Source organism: Copadichromis virginalis, linkage group LG14 (assembly GCF_057382275.1).
Source record: "Copadichromis virginalis isolate Kocher_CV1m ecotype Utaka linkage group LG14, C_Virginalis_male_GT1.1, whole genome shotgun sequence".
Lineage (NCBI taxonomy): Eukaryota > Metazoa > Chordata > Actinopteri > Cichliformes > Cichlidae > Copadichromis > Copadichromis virginalis.
This window is the reverse complement of record NC_140631.1, coordinates 33,560,813-33,577,777: the sequence shown is the minus strand read 5'-3', so window position 1 is coordinate 33,577,777 and position 16,965 is coordinate 33,560,813. Positions and strand designations below refer to the sequence as shown.

Genomic DNA, 16,965 nt, shown 5'->3' with positions numbered 1-16,965 from the left:
GGTCTTTGGGGCTGGTGCTGGGCAGTCACGCGCCACGTGGCCAGGCTCATCGCACCGGTAGCAGCGGTCGGTCGGTCGACGAGGATGCCTCCGGGACACCGAGGGTTGCAGCTGGGACATCTCGGCAACCTCCCCCTCCCCGTCGCAGTCTGGAGCTCTGATTTGGGGGTAGTTTCGGGGGGGCACCTGCTGGTTAGGTCGCGAGGTGAGGACCGGCTCAGCCCTTTCTGCCTCAAGGAGCGCCTCACGGAGGGTCTGAGGCATGGCCAGGCGGACGTGTTGGCGTAGTCGCTCTGGGAAAAGTCCTCGCAGAAAAGCATGCAGGCTAAGCTCCTCACGGGCTGCTGCTGGAAACTCCGGGTAGCCACGACGAGCATACGTCTGCTGCAAAGGTGCCCAGGCTCTCCCCCGGTCGACGGCTCCGGTTGGTCAGCTGCTCTCTGCTCTGATCAGTGGAGTGCCGCTGCCCGAATCGCCTCTCGAGTGCCGCGGTGAGGGCCTGGAGCTCATGCTGCTCTGCCGGGGCTCGGTCAAGGAGTATCTGCAGTGCATCTCCCTCTAATGCTAGCGCTAGGTGTGTAGCAGTCTCCTCTTCACTCCAGCCACTATGTCTGGCGACCAGCCGCACTTGTGAGAGGTAGGGCTCTAGCGGGGTTAGCCCGTTGTATTTCGGTACCTTAACTGGCGTGGTAAGCATAACTGCTCGCGGTTGGGGGCTTGGCGTGTGGGTCAACAGAGGTAGCCCATGAAGCATTGCCCTAGCATCTGTCGCGACGGGCCGCCGCCGTGGTGCGCTCGTGCCATTGGGACGCGTCGGGGGACTTACATAGCCGCTCACATCCTCTCTCTTCAATCGCCAGTTTCCCAAGCGGGGAATGCTCTCCTCGACAGCTTGCTCCGGCCTCTGAATGTCTCTCTCCATTACGGCGAGGGTGAGCTATCCCACTTCTGACACCAATGTGGCGAGCTCAGACAAGGAGGAGACGGAGGTATCGTTTGGTCTTACTTCCCGTGAGCTAGCCAGGGAGCACAGCCGTTTATTAACATTTGCAGAAGAACACTGCCGCTAGCTAACTGCTCAGCATGGCAACAACAACAACAACACACAGGGCGCCCTCTGACCCCGGAAGGACACACCGTCGCATCGAGAGGGCGTCACCTGTCACCAGTGTTGGGAAGGTTACTTTTAAAATGTATTCCATTACAGATTACAGAATACATGTCCCAAAATGTATTTTGTAATGTATTCCGTTACATTACTCAATGAGCGTAACGTATTCTGAATACTTTGGATTATTTAATATATTATCATGCTGTTTACAACTACATGAATGTACTATTGCTGTGATTTATTACTGTTACTGAAGGTCTGCGGCTCCGAACCGTTGTAAAAGGACCTTTGGCTAATACGGTGGGTTCTGTGTCGGGCTTGTAGCCGAAAAATAGCTTTACTTTGTTGTCTGGGTCAACTTTGCTAGCGAGAGACAGAGAGAGGCGTTGAAAGACTGCTCCAACGGAACTTATTGTTTCGGAGGAAAACACGAACACAGCGTACAGTCGAGTTTTAATAGCTTACTTACAACTGGGCTCGTCAGGCACTCTTCTTGGCTGCAGTGGTTATTATTATATTTACATGCTTCCAGCTCCCGTTTTTGCTCGATGACAGCTCGTACTTTTCCTTTTTCTCCCTCCTCGCTCACAGACACATAACGTGTATGGCAGTCCATTCTCCCTGCAGCACGGACTACACTGCCTATGATGCTACATTCTTTAGAGCTATACCTGTAGCATTCTGCCTATTAGCTTAGCACAACAACAACAAAAAGGCGCTCTCTCTCACCCAGGAAACACGCAGAGAGAGAGAGAGAGCGTCACCCTGTAACCATGGCAACCATAACGCTGCCGCCTGGAACAGAACGTAGCTGTCAAACAAAACCCAAACAGTCCTGACCCGCGACGATATGAAACAGGGAAGTACGCCGTGTAATCCATTTATTTCAACAAAGTAACTGTATTCTAAATACCACCTTTTTAAACGGTAACTGTAACGGAATACAGTTACTCATATTTTGTATTTTAAATACGTAACGGCGGTACATGTATTCCGTTACTCCCCAACACTGCCTGTCACTATGGCAACATAAACAAAACATAACTGTACAAACAGAACCCCGAACAGCCCTGACCCGCTACAATATTATAGTTAGCTGTCTGTGTCTCTCTGGGTATTACACAGCTGTGACTGCTAACTAGCTAATTAGCGAAAGTCAGCGATGTGGATAACTGGGAAAAGTGAGAACTTCATGGTTCTAGAAATTATTCTAGGACTCTAATAAGTACTGTATCAATACCTGTGTTTTACAGTTGGCTCTACTGTACACTTTAAACGGTTTCAGGCAAAGTTACACTAACCCTAGTTTAACCCTCAGACCTTCCCGGCCGACGCTAGCAAATGCTAATGTTAGCCTCTGATTTGGGCTGCTAAAGTAAATACGTTTAGCTAGCTGACCAGCATAGATTATTTTGGTGGTTAACAGACTGTAGTGGTAATATTATTGAAAGTATAGTTTCACCTCAGCACATTTACAATTATGTCTATTTTGTAGCACAAAGAAATGTTTAGTTAATATTTACAGACAGACATATTTTTCCTGTAACTGTGTTTTTACTCCAACATTTGTTGAAAATGTAATTTATGAAATGCTGAGCAGCATTTCTAGTATGTGGAATATTTTTGTCACCCCACTGCGCTAATGTGATTAAATACTAATAATTATTACTAAAAAAATTCAATAATAAATCAATAACTATTTCTTGATTGAACTATAATGTAAGCGCAGTGCTGGTGTGCAGGGGCTCTATATACCTTGTCTATATCAAGCTTTTAGCCAAATATAAGTAGAGATATTTGTATCTTTCTTAAAAATCCAGATCCTTACAGATTATTTGAGAAATGGATTAACAGCTATCACTACAGTCCTGCAGTGGAAAAAATATCCCTTATTTCACCTTTGATCACACAGTTTGGTTTTCCAGTGCAGAGCAATGGCCAAGAAAAGGAAAGACTTCACCGGGTGAAAAAAAAGATGAAGATACAAGCTGGTGATGATCCAGAGCAGCATGTTACTTTAATTATAAACTGCTTTTGTTACAACAGAATGGTGTTATGTGTATGCAACTCTACGTGAATTATAATCCTTTGTAGGGCTGTGTGATATGACCAAAATCTCATATCCCAATATAAGACATATCTCTCCTGATAACGATATATATCACAAAATAGTACATTTTCTGTAAATTCTGTGATTCTCGGGCAATTCGACTTATGTGAAGTGTTTTCAGTTGGGCGTTGTGTACCTGGAGTCACATGAAACTACATTTTTAGACATGAGTTTAAACGGCCGCCATTTTCTTTCTGAGTATTTATTACACAGTGTGCTGCGAGGAAAAGCCTGTTCTAACGTTTGAGTCTAAGGATTATTTTGAGCACCTGATGGCTCTTTTTTGCTTTTCATTCGTAAACTCTCTCGAAACTCTTTCATGTGATTCCTGTGTAGGTGGTTAAAGAGGTTTGTCGTGTTTGAGTGGTGGTGGGGACCAGTTTGTGGCATAATTTGCATAGTACAGTTTTCTGGGGCATGTCAGACTTTTCATAACCAAACCATGCCCATGCTACAGATGGACCAAACAATAAGGTCCTCGATTTCTTTTGACTGGTCCTTCTGTTTGGAGCTAGGTGGTTCTCCCTATCCTTGCTGGCCATGCTGGTATTCTCTGTGCCTTCATCTGCGTGGTGACTGTAAGCACCATTTATAGTTACTTGATGTTTTTATTTGAGGTCATTTGTTTGATGCATATTCAGAAATTTTATGTTTGAGAATAATGTATATCATTTCAGTTTATTTTTTTCAACAGAAACTTGAGCTTTATTGTGAAAGGTTTATGTGGAAAATAAACAAGTGGACGGCGGAGCCAAACAATGGTTTTACCGTCATTGTTGGTAACGAACGTACGCGTAAAAACAGTCACTTGTCCGTCCATAGTGTGGTTATTGTAAGTATAGGAGAAAGAGAGAACTAATATAGCAACTACAGTGACCATCAAAATCATGAAAAAAATATTGCCTTAAACAGTTTATTTTGCAACACCACAAAACAAACAATAGGGTATAATATGAAACGATAGACATTTTTATATCGTCATCTGATATATATTGTCATATCGCACAGCCCTAATCCTTTTTTTGTTTATGTTCTAGGTACAGATGGCACGATAACACTTTTTTATGTCCGATACCGATATCAGAAATTTGGATATCTGCCGATACCGATATGAATCCGATATAGTGCGTTTTTTAATCAATAAAACTGTTTTTTTAATATTTTGCTGCATTTTGTATAAGTTCATACTCAAGTTTAAATAAACAACAACACTAAAGCTATTCTGTTATACCTGCATGTAAAAAAACACACTGCACCCAAAATATTTCATAGTTCAGCAATACTGATCAATCTAATAAACTTAAACCTACTCCATCCTCCCTATTCTGGTATTTTAAAGAGTACTTAGCAGAAATATTAAGCAACCTAAATAATAGGGTTGCAAACTCCCAGCAAAAGAAAATAGGGAACCACCCCCCACCTCATGATGCTTAATCGACGTAATCAACTTTAATTTGATGCAGTGTGAAAAAAAATGCACAGAAATAAATTCTTTTTCAAGAATAATTAAATAGATTGAACATCTTTCTTCAACAGAATTGCAGAATTCACAGATGGTACTTTCCCAAAGAAAAAAGTACTATAGCTTACTAGGGTATATTAGACTTAACAGTTACTATATACAGTAATGGACTTCTATACATTTTACATCAGATTAAAACTTTGAGTGTAAGATTCAGATAATTATTTATTAAAAGCTCGACATTTTAAATGAGAATAAGAAAGAAAAGTATGTCTTTGTGCCCCCCTTTTCCCTGTTCATGCCCTCTCGGCCCCCCTGGCTAAACTTTGCTAGATCCGCCCCTGCACAGTTACCAGCTGTCAGCTACGTAGAAAAAGATCCTGGTGTCGAAAGTAATATTAAATAAATTCTAACAACAGCTTATCAAGCTTAAACGTGCTGCTGTTGTTCAGCCGCTGGTTTACTCTTTCTGGTGCAAAGTGGGCCAAAAACAAGAAGAAAAACTCGCGAGAGAAAAGCCGATCAGCTGATCATTAAGCAGTTTCACGATTGAAGTAGCAGCAGGAGAGAGAGGCAGTCGTGCCATATATCAGTTGTTAAGCTTAACATGGGAATGCTTTACAAACATTCAGAGATGAACTTACACACTTGCTTTACTTCTCTCTGGGATAACTTCCTCGGGGATGAAATGCTGGTTTGGTAGAAGGCTAAAAATACACACAGCCGCTCTATCACGTGAGCACACTGCTCTGACGTGCTACGGTTTTGAGCCGAGTTACCCCGTGTCGCAAGTTTTGTGAGGTGCTTTTTTGATATTTAATGGCTCGGATTACATTTTTTATTTCTCGCCGATATCCAATCCGGTAATTTAGGTCAGTATCGGACCGATAGGTAATATCGGATCGGTCCATCTCTAGTTCTAGGTAAAAAAAATTATAAAAATACAAACTTTTTAAAAATGTCTTGTTGTTTCTCTTTTTTTCCTCAGAATAAATTGCGACTAGTCTCAATGGCTGACATGGAGGAGCAACACAGCGACACGTTAACCCCGACTGCTGCAGTTCCTGTATGAACTGAGGAACTCTGAAAATCCAAGGAAAAGTTGAGTGTATTTTATTTAAAGCTCAGATGGACCTTGATGGACATGCAGGCTGCATTCAGGACTTTGTCACACTGGTATATGAAGAGTGGTAACAAGACTTTGTAGTAATTTGTCTTACTATTGTCTTATTTGTTGTGATTTAGGGTCTGTGCGCACAAGCAGAGGTTTTTGTTTGTAAACGTAACCTTGTTTTCAGAGCCTTGTCTAACATTTAATGGTCATGAAATATGTCAGACTTTTTCCTCTACTTAAACAGCTAAGAGCATTTGAACACAGTGGAGAGAACGGTGTGCATTAAGGATTTTGAACTATGATGATTAAGTGTTGTCACTGCTGAGGATTTGTGGACACAGATCCTTATTCACTACGCTGCTGTTTACAGTTTAACATTTCATCAGAACAAGCACTTCTAATTGTACTTTGCTCCTCACTGACAAAACAAGTCCAGTAAATACACTTTTATCTTTAAGTTTGGGACAGTAATCTGTCTTAATTTATTTTGTGTTTTAGTTATCATATGGGGAAAAGTCCTGTGGTTATCCATCCGTCCTGTTCGAATAAACCCAAAGTTCAGGAACATCTTCTTTAGATCTGTTCAGTTTTATTCATGTGGCACCACTTAAACAGTCAACAAATTTTGATTCAAGTATGTTATATTGTAAGGTAAAGACCCCAAAGACTTAATCTCAGACAAATGTTCACACAAATGTGAATTACATTCACTTCATTAATGAAGTGAATGCAATTCAGTAATCAAAGGTGAGTGGCTATAACTGACTACATGTGTATACTGTATCATAAGTGGACAGACAGGGATGTAAACCACACCTTAACCATTTGGCTGAGGCAAAACTACCACAAGGCAGTGATTATAACTAAAAGGTACTCTGGATATTATTATGTGAACATATTGTTAAATATGACATTTTTTGTTTGTCAGGTGTCCTGTTTGAAGAAAACACTTGGTAGCCACTTGAATGAATGTAAATAAACACATTTACATGAGGGCAACCTGATTTCAAGGAAATAAAAATGCTCAAATTTGAAAGCTTGTGAGTTATTTTGTTCATGTATCAGTTGTTTAGTTGTTTTATGACACGACGGATGCTGTCGTTATATTTTAGTATAGTGTTTGAGTTAAGGAGAATAAAAGAATGTTTAACATTAATTGTACCAATGTTGTTGTGTTCGAAGCACAAATTAATTTAAGTTTTAATTTATGAATTTTTGAGTACATGGTGTACTAGGTTGTAATTGCATAGAAATGTACGTTTAAGGATATAAGGAGCTATATTTAATGAGTTACAGTGAAAAGAAGTGCTTGGAAATAGTAATATAAACAGAAATTTCAACTTTTCTATCAACGGAAAATATCAGTTAATGATACAGAAAATATACTGTAGGAGTGTTTAGCTTATTTTAGAGTTTAGAAATGTGTTAACATAGAATGTAGAACTATTGTAGAGTTACTGACACTGCCCTTAATATAATAAAGGCCTCACTGTGTCGTGAACTTAGGAGTAGATTGTAGGAGACCTCTCCCCCACTTGAACTGTGAAAGTAAAACAGAGAGGAGTTAATGCTGAGTGGAAATTCCCCAGAGAATGTTTGGGTGGGGGTCTCAACATTTGTAACTGGATAACTGTGGTCTGGAAGGGAGATGGGTTTTATAACCTAGGGAGTCACCTACACCCACAGTGTTTTAACTGTCATGCACACACATCCACACGCACACTCACTCATGTGCACACACATACACACAGGTATGCGTACACAGTCACTCACGAGCACTCACATAGACACGTGGGAACGCGCACATGTAGGCATTCATGTGCTCGTGCACATAGACACAGACAGAGTTTGCAGCACACCGTGGGGGTTTTATGATAGGGTCGCCCCTACAAAACTGTGTTTCACAGACAAAGGAGTGAAGATTTGCAGAGGGACACACCGGCCTCGTCTTCCCTTCTAGAAGTGCATGCTTAAATGAAGATGAATAAAGATGAATAAAGGTTTTGTGAAATGACTACTGAGTTCCGGTGCCGTCTCTGGATGCCTCGACGAATAAAAGAACAGGGGTAAAACTGATTACGCAACAATACTTTCCGTTTTATAGCTGAAGGAAATGTCCATAAATAGTACAGAGAGTATACTGTAAATCTACAGAATTTTCTGTTTTATCATTTACAGACCCTATTTACAACATAAACTGTGATCAAAGCTACTTATGTTCACAGCATGTAATAATACTGACAGTCCAGGGCACTGTGGTCTGTTGAGCTAGGGTTAGGGTTAGGGATAGCAATTCAGACATATGTAATCAATATTAAACGTCTCTGACGTGGGCCACTGTCCGCAGTGTTGGGAAATCCATACCAGGCTGGAACGAGTCAAGGTAGGTGAGCATCCACGAGAAGACACAGCAGATGCATCCTACTAATACTGACAGGACCAGGAGACTCCAGAAACCGAGCATCTTCTCTTCAGTGCCATCCTCTCCTGTCACCCTCTCTGCCCGCAGCTCTTTGAGTATGGGGTAGATAAGGGCGCAGAGAAACCCTTAGTACTAATTTGTATTATAATTCAATTTTCATGAAATATTCATATTCAGTATTGGTCCTTTTATATTATAACCACGTATCCACCCAGGCTCATGGTGGGGCAGGGCTCTGTCCTGGGATGCTTGAGTACAAGGTAATGTACACCCTGACCAGGTATCCAGTCTGTCAAAATTGTTTTCAATATTTGGTTCAAAAACATGAGTGACAACAAAAATCCAACTAGGATTCTTGCATATGATGACTGAAGTCTGTCTTTGACTGTATTGTCCAGCTGATCCATCAAACCCCCAGCAGGTGAACCTTACTCATGACATAACACGGCAACAATGTAAAAAATGAAACAGCAACAGTCTAAATGTAAAGTGCATTCTAAAGTCCTCTTCAATAAATCATATGCAAAGAGTCATTCAGGACTGTAAAACGTGAACTACAGAACCCAGAGTCTTCATCATAAAATCTCTGGTTGCTTCATTTTTCTATCCTATATCAGATACTTTAAGGTTAGGTTAGGTAAAGTTGCATTCTCATGGTGAGGCAAAGTGCTTTATGTGTGTGTGTGCGTGTCATGAACGGCTATAAAAGGCCTATAATTAAAGAACAAAGCGGGGTTTGAGTTCGAGTTGCGGCCGACTGTCACTACTTGTAAATGGAACGCAGCCTTCCTACGGCGGACAGATAATAACAGGAATCGGACGCGGTCCACCCAAGTCCACAGCAACCACCATAGCAACCGCCTAGCATGACCTTAAAAACATATTCTGTCTTCATAACAATCAAACACGTGAAATGATTTGCAAAGTGTGAAAGGGTTACAGCTGCAGAGAGCTATGGCAGTATCTTTTGAAGCTGTTTACATAGCTAATAATATACGATGTAACCATGGAGACAGTCAGTCACGTGAGCTAGCGGTGCATGTTTACTACAGTGAATAAGGTGATTGCGTGCACACGCTGCAGAGGGTAAAGACATTACTTCAATATTGTTTTATATTGATATACAGTGGGGCAAAAAAGTATTTAGTCAGCCACCGATTGTGCAAGTTCCCCCACTTAAAATGATGACAGAGGTCAGTAATTTGCACCAGAGGTACACTTCAACTGTGAGAGACAGAATGTGAAAAAAAAATCCATGAATTCACATGGTAGGATTTGTAAAGAATTTATTCGTAAATTAGGGTGGAAAATGAGTATTTGGTCACCTCAAACAAGGAAAATCTCTGGCTCTCACAGACCTGTAACGTCTTCTGTAAGAAGCTTTTCTGTCCCCCACTCGTTACCTGTATGAATGGCACCTGTTTGAACTCATCATCTGTATAAAAGACACCTGTCCACAGCCTCAAACAGTCAGACTCCAAACTCCGCCATGGCCAAGACCAAAGAGCTTTCGAAGGACACCAGGAAAAGTATTGTAGACCTGCACCAGACTGGGAAGAGTTAATCTACAATAGGCAAGCAGCTTGGTGTGAAAAAATCAACTGTGGGAGCAATCATCAGAAAATGGAAGACATACAAGACCACTGATAATCTCCCTCGATCTGGGGCTCCACGCAAGATCTCATCCCGTGGGGTCAAAATGATCATGAGAACGGTGAGCAAAGATCCCAGAACCACACGGGGGGACCTGGTGAATGACCTGCAGAGAGCTGGGACCAAAGTAACAAAGGTCACCATCAGTAACACACTACAACGGCAGGGAATCAAATCCCGCAGTGCCAGACGTGTTCCGCTGCTGAAGCCAGTGCATGTCCAGGCCCGTCTGAAGTTTGCCAGAGAGCACATGGATGATACAGCAGAGGATTGGGAGAATGTCATGTGGTCAGATGAAACCAAAGTAGAACTTTTTGGTATAAACTCAACTCGTCGTGTTTGGAGGAAGAAGAATACTGAGTTGCATCCCAAGAACACCATACCTACTGTGAAGCATGGGGGTGGAAACATCATGCTATGGGGCTGTTTTTCTGCCAAGGGGACAGGACGACTGATCTGTGTTAAGGACAGAATGAATGGGGCCATGTATCGTGAGATTTTGAGCCAAAACCTCCTTCCATCAGTGAGAACTTTGAAGATGAAACGAGGCTGGGTCTTCCAACATGACAATGATCCAAAACACACCGCCCGGGCAACAAAGGAGTGGCTCCGTAAGAAGCATTTGAAAGTCCTGGAGTGGCCTAGCCAGTCTCCAGACCTCAACCCCATAGAAAATCTGTGGCGGGAGTTGAAAGTCCGTGTTGCTCGGCGACAGCCCCAAAACATCACTGCTCTCGAGAAGATCTGCATGGAGGAATGGGCCAAAATACCAGCTACTGTGTGTGCAAACCTGGTAAAGACCTATAGTAAACGTTTGACCTCTGTTATTGCCAACAAAGGTTATGTTACAAAGTATTGAGTTGTATTTTTGTTATTGACCAAATACTTATTTTCCACCCTGATTTATGAATAAATTCTTTACAAATCCTACTATGTGAATTCATGGATTTTTTTTTCACGTTCTGTCTCTCACAGTTGAAGTGTACCTCTGGTGCAAATTACTGACCTCTGTCATCATTTTAAGTGGGGGAACTTGCACAATCGGTGGCTGACTAAATACTTTTTTGCCCCACTGTATATTTGCCTTCTGTTGACCATCACCTCAGGTTCACCATTACAGTTTCAGCATACAGATGCACACTGTCTAAATATGAACACATTCAAAAACTCATGTCTCAGAAATAAGCACAGCTGTTCATGTTTGTCATCAGAGTTTTATTTGTAAGAAAATTATGAGCTTCATATTGTGCATTAAATAAAAGAACATTTCACAACTCTGAGTCAACAGAACCAGGTAACAGAAATGTATCTAATGTAGACATGTACAGTGTAGTGTAAGCATTAAAAGATCATAAAGGAAACACTAACATTCATGTGAAACTAATTGTAATAAAAAAAATGAACAGGTGGTTTATAGATGTAAAAGAAAGAATCTGAAAACAACACTTTTTTGGTCTAAGTGATCAAAGTAGAAAACAAAACTGATGTTCAAGAACAAACCGTAGCTGCACTAATATTACACATCTCCATTGTTGTGGTGAACAGAAATGTTGCTTTTAAAACCACATGCAGTGTGTGACCGTGACTGTTCACTGAGACCATCAACGCCGCTTCGCTGAAGCCTTCGCCTTCTTCTTCTTCTTCTAAATTGGAAGCAGAAGGAGCACAAGCTGCTTTGATCTACTGAAAGGAAAAAGCAGAACATCTGAGTTGAAACCAGTCAGCTGAAATCATTAAGACAGGAACAAATTCAATGCAGTGTCTCAGGTGGCTTAGCCTGTTACAACTGTTGATACAAGCTAAATACGGTTAACACACAGTGTCAGGGAGCTCCAGTGTGGGAACTAGTGGCTTTAGGTTTGTAGTCATTTAACTTTCATCCATTCATTCATTTAATTCAGGAGGAAGAAATGTCAGGTTGATGCAGGCTGGTTACATGCATTTGGTCCCATGCTGTCTTTAACTAAATGACTTGGTTCACTTTATGGCTGGGCTGTATGTGGGGTTATATCATGTTATTTGGGCAGGAGTACCTGTCCTCTGTTAGACTTAGAAAGTTTCTCCATAAGTAGAGCTTCTAACTCTTCTAGCACATCTGTGGCTGACAGCTTTTTGGTGGCTCTTTTTACCCCACACTGGTTGTGAGTGTGTAAATAGCCCCACTAGTTCTTTTGGGTTGCAGTTAACTTGGGAGGAAGAGGTAGGTCTGCCATGACTAGATGAATAACAATTATCTGGGATACATAAATTTCATAATGCATGCATATATCTCTATAAACCTGCCTGAGGGCTGCCATTTTTACATTCAGTTATTTCTTTGTTGAATCTAAATAATGAATGTGTTACAGTTAAAGTGACACTGATCAGTGTAAATGGCTCATTGGGACACAGAAATCTTTAAATTAAACCTGATATCGAGTGTCAAACAATATCAAAGCTGTAAAAGCTGTTTACAGTCAGAATTTATAAAACTATGATTGTAAATAAATTCAAACAAGTGAGCTTTTCTCTTTGTGCTGAACATCAACACTGTGGTTTCTTAGACTGTAAACTTTACTTCAGCACAACCAGTTGTAGAAGCTGCCACTCCAAATGTCTTTTGATAACAAGAAAAAAATACCTTTTCAGTACACGGCCTGAAGTTCTTCTCTGACATCTTCTGCAATCGGCTTTGTCTGCTGGTTTGAAGACAATAAACCACAAAAAGATGATTTAGTCACTTTGTCTGCATCATGCAGCTCGAATGTGTCGTGTAACGATGTTGAATAGCCGTCGTTATCCCTCTGCTGTGTCAGTAGGATTGTACTGTACAGCATCTCATTGATATGTGAGGAATGCTAATGTAACACGATAACAGACTTACATCATTAAAACATAAAGGGCAGGAGATATTTAGATATTTTTATATTTATATTACATTTTATAGCTGACTGATATTACTAAATAGATAGAATTTACTAAATAGCTGGATGAACATGAAAAATATGTCTATAATAACAAATGACCATGAGAGCCAGTAGAATTAATTCAACTGGACACTCGAAAGACGTCCTTAAATGCTCTTTAAGTGGCAGAACAGATGAACAAACAGTTAATTGCTTACTTGAGATGAAATCTGCTCAGCTACTTTGAAAACAGCTTCTAACTGGTTCCTCCTTTAACAGGATGACTGCTCAGGGGTAAGGCCATCATGCAGTCCAGCAATCTTTATGGTTCTGCTTTGATTCACCAGGAACTATTAGGGAAACCTTCCAGCGCCTCCTGTGAAAGACACAGGCATAAACACACAAACATTTATTAACATGTTCCACAGTCTTCGAGTTTGATTTTCTCATCCTGTGGACAACAACGTACATGGATGCAGGTTTATTGTTAACTTTTGTAAGGTTTATTTAGTGAACATATCCAGCTGCAGCTCCACTGTGATCCTGAACTGGATAAGCACTTAAGAAAATGTGTCAATAAATGCACATACATCAGCTTACTATATTTATCCAAACAGACGGGACCAATAATGCTTCACTGAGTCAGAGACTTTAACGTCTCTTCTATGTAAGAATGTCTCGTGCTGATATACCTGCAAACTTGACAACAAAGGTTTTTCAGACTACATGTAGCTGTCCTCTATGTCAGCTCACACATTTACATTTATGTCACACTTATTTCTGCTTTCCCATTTTATAATTATTACTTACATTTTGATTAGATACCTTGAGTTTGTAAATGATCAGATTACATAATTGGAATACAATGTATCCAATTCAGGGTTGCGGGAGGATGAAGCCTATCCCAGCTGATACAGGACAAAGACAGGCTGCCAGTTTATTGCAGGGCTAACACGATATGTGTAACAGAAAATCCACTTAAATGTTTGATATTTCTTATAATAATCATAATTATGACCATTATTTAAAGGTTTCTTTATAAATACATTTTGATTTTTTATAACCTCTAAAATATAAACCTGAGCTGTTTCAGATTCTGACCTCTGACCTCACTGCAGCTCCCTCTTGGAAGTGCGTCTGCTTCTTGTCTTCCCCCAGTGTTGACCGTCTGCCCTTGATATCACGTACTGTACCTGAGGAACAAAAAAGGACAAACACTTGCCTTCATTTAAGAAGTACATTCATACAGAGGTAATCTATGGAAACACACTAGTTCAACCTTTGGGAGAAAGCAGTTCCTGTGAAACATTTCTGCATATGAACATCATGTGGAGAATGAATGAAATGAGTTCTTCCGGTGACTCAGCAGTCCCACACTGACAAATGAAATCTAGTTAAACTATTAAGCATATTTGCTCTTCTGAAATCTGTGTTAAACAACAACAAACATAAATTAGTAACAAAAATACAGCTGAGTAGAGGCTTTACAAACCACCAGCAGCCATAATGCTAAATTTTAATCTTCAAATGTTTCTGAGCCGTCTTCAACTAATGACCTCATAACCCCTTGACTTATGTTACATTAAAGAGACACCAAACCATTGTGACTGTTACATATTCACCCCAGGTTAAACAAAGGCTGTCCCCAGCCAAACACAGCAAAGGTACAATCCAGACTTAACCAGCCTCCATACTAGTGATGGGATTTCCGGCTCTTTTTAGAGATCCGGCTCTTTCGGTTCGGCTCACTAAAAAGAGCCGGCTCTTTCGGCTCCGAACAGGCTCTTCAGGTTGTTTTCTTGCTTTAATTAATTTATTATTAACAATAATATGAAATTATGCACAAAAGGAATTACTAACGTAAAAACAAGTGGTTTTATTTATATATGTTTATATATAAATACATGCGGTGGCTCCTAGAGACAAAACACGTACAAACTCCAAAACACATTTCTAGCATGAACTGAACTTCCAAAGCAGAGCTACTAGATCACTTAAATGACACAATTGAAAGCATGTGTGTATTGTTTGTGTATTACACAGGCACTCATATATATTCAAATAATTTAAAAAAAAGTTCATTTACTTGTTACTACCACACACCAAATCCGGTCGTTGGTACTTGCTGGCTTGTGTAGCCACAAGATAACAAAAGCTCAACACTGCGCCCAGCATCCTGGAGCACTTCTGTTGTCTTTTGTACGTGTTTTGAGTTTTTATGTGCTTCTGAGTTTTTACGTGCTTCGGAGTTTGTACATGTTTTTACGTGTTTTGGAGTTTGTACATTTTTTTTTTACGTGTTTTGGAGTTTGTACATGCTTCAGAGTTCGTACGTGATTTGAAGTTTGTATGTGCTTTGTCTCTAGGCGCCACCGTAAATATACTTTTATTTATTCACTCCACATAAAATGTAATAAATAAATCATATAATACAAAAATCTATTCACATTTCAACTTTTAACTATTTAAATTTTCAGCTTTTTCCTTTTACAAATTTAAAGTGAAAACAACACAAAACAATGCAAACCACAACAAAATTTAAATATAAATTATAATATGAAAACAAAAAGAACATGCATATTCTCTGTCATATGGGCCAGCATGAATAAACTTTCAGAATCTTTTATCATCTGCAACCAAAAATAGTTGTGGATGATTACTATACAGGGGCGGAGCGTGGGGGTGGCTTACTGGGCTTAAGCCCCGGTTGTTTTGTCAGAAGCCCGGGGTCTTTTGGAGTGTAATTTTTTCATAGTTAGATGCCTGGCTGACAACTGTATAAAACAAAAAGTACACACAATATTCGAAGCACATAGTGCACACTATGGGAATTTATGACTGTGCGTGAATCCCCCCTGATATTGGTATGATCCGAGCTCAGGCACTAAGCAACTGAGCGAGGGGGCGGGGTAGCTGCTGCCTGTGAGTGCGCTGTTGGAGAAACGGAGCCAGCCATACTAAGGAGAGCTAAAGTTTGACCAGGTACCAAAGCAAATCATTCGTAGCGTATAAATAATGTAAATATGACGGTGCATCACGAAAGATTGATATCAAACTGATCACTTGACCAATATTACGTTACTTGCTCTTCAAGTGAATCAACAAATGGCGAAATGAAAAGCCAAACAAATGCTATTTTTTTTAGAGAGTCTTAGCTTACGTGTGTTTATTTCATATTTTCAGTTCGTACTAGAGATGGCACGATACCACTTTTTTATGTCCGATACCGATACCGATATCATAAATTTGGATATCTGCCGATACCGATATGAATCCGATATAGTGTTTTTTAATCAACAAAACTGTTTTTTTAAATATCTTGCTGCATTTTGCAAGTCTGCAAGTTCATACTCAAGTTTAAAACAACAACTACACTAAAGCTATTCTGTTATACCTGTATACAAAAAAAATATTTCATAGTTCAGCAATACTGATCAATCTAATAAACTTAGACCTACACCATCCTCCCTATTCTGGTATTTTAAAGAGTACTTAGGGTAAATATTAAGCAACCTAACTAATAGGGTTCCAACTCCCAGCAACAACAAACATAAATAAATAAAAAATAAGGAACCACCCCTCACGCGCCACCTCATGATGCTTAATCGACGTAATCAACCTTAATTTGATGCAGTGTGAAAAAAAATGCACAGAAATCAATTATTTTTCAAGAAATATTAAATAGATTCAACATCTTTCTTCAACAAAATTGCAGACTGCACAGATGGTACCTTCCCAAAGTAAAAAGTACTATAGCTTACTAGGGTGTATATATTAGACTTAATAGTCACTATATATAGTAATTGACTTCTATTCATTTTACATCAAATTAAAACTTTGGGTGTCAGATAATTATTTATTAAAAGCTCGACATTTTAAATGAGAATAAGAAAGAAAAGTATGTCTTTGTGCCCCCTTTTCCCTGTTAATGCCCTATCGGCCCCCCTGGCTAAACTTTGCTAGATCCGCCCCTGCACAGTTACCAGCGTCAGCTACGTAGAAAAAGATCCTGGTGTAGAAAGAAATATTAAATAAATTCTAACAACAGCTTATCAAGCTTAAACGTTCTGCTGTTGTTCAGCCGCTGGTTTCCTCTTTCTGGTGCAAAGTGGGCCAAAAACAAACAAGAGAGACGGACTCGCGACAGAAAAGCCGATCAGCTGATCATTTAAGCAGTTTCACGATTGAAGTAGCAGCCGGAGAGCGAG

General features: G+C 40.2%; 1 long non-coding RNA gene across 1 annotated transcript; it reads right to left on the bottom strand.

Annotated features, from left to right (window-relative positions):
• Positions 1 to 12,431: 12,431 nt before the first annotated feature.
• Positions 12,432 to 13,907, bottom strand: LOC146694387 (uncharacterized). The gene is made up of 3 exons (XR_014923885.1): positions 13,859 to 13,907; positions 12,976 to 13,133; positions 12,432 to 12,550 (listed from the first exon to the last, which is right to left on the bottom strand). It is a non-coding gene; the product is annotated as an uncharacterized LOC146694387 (long non-coding RNA).
• Positions 13,908 to 16,965: the final 3,058 nt, after the last annotated feature.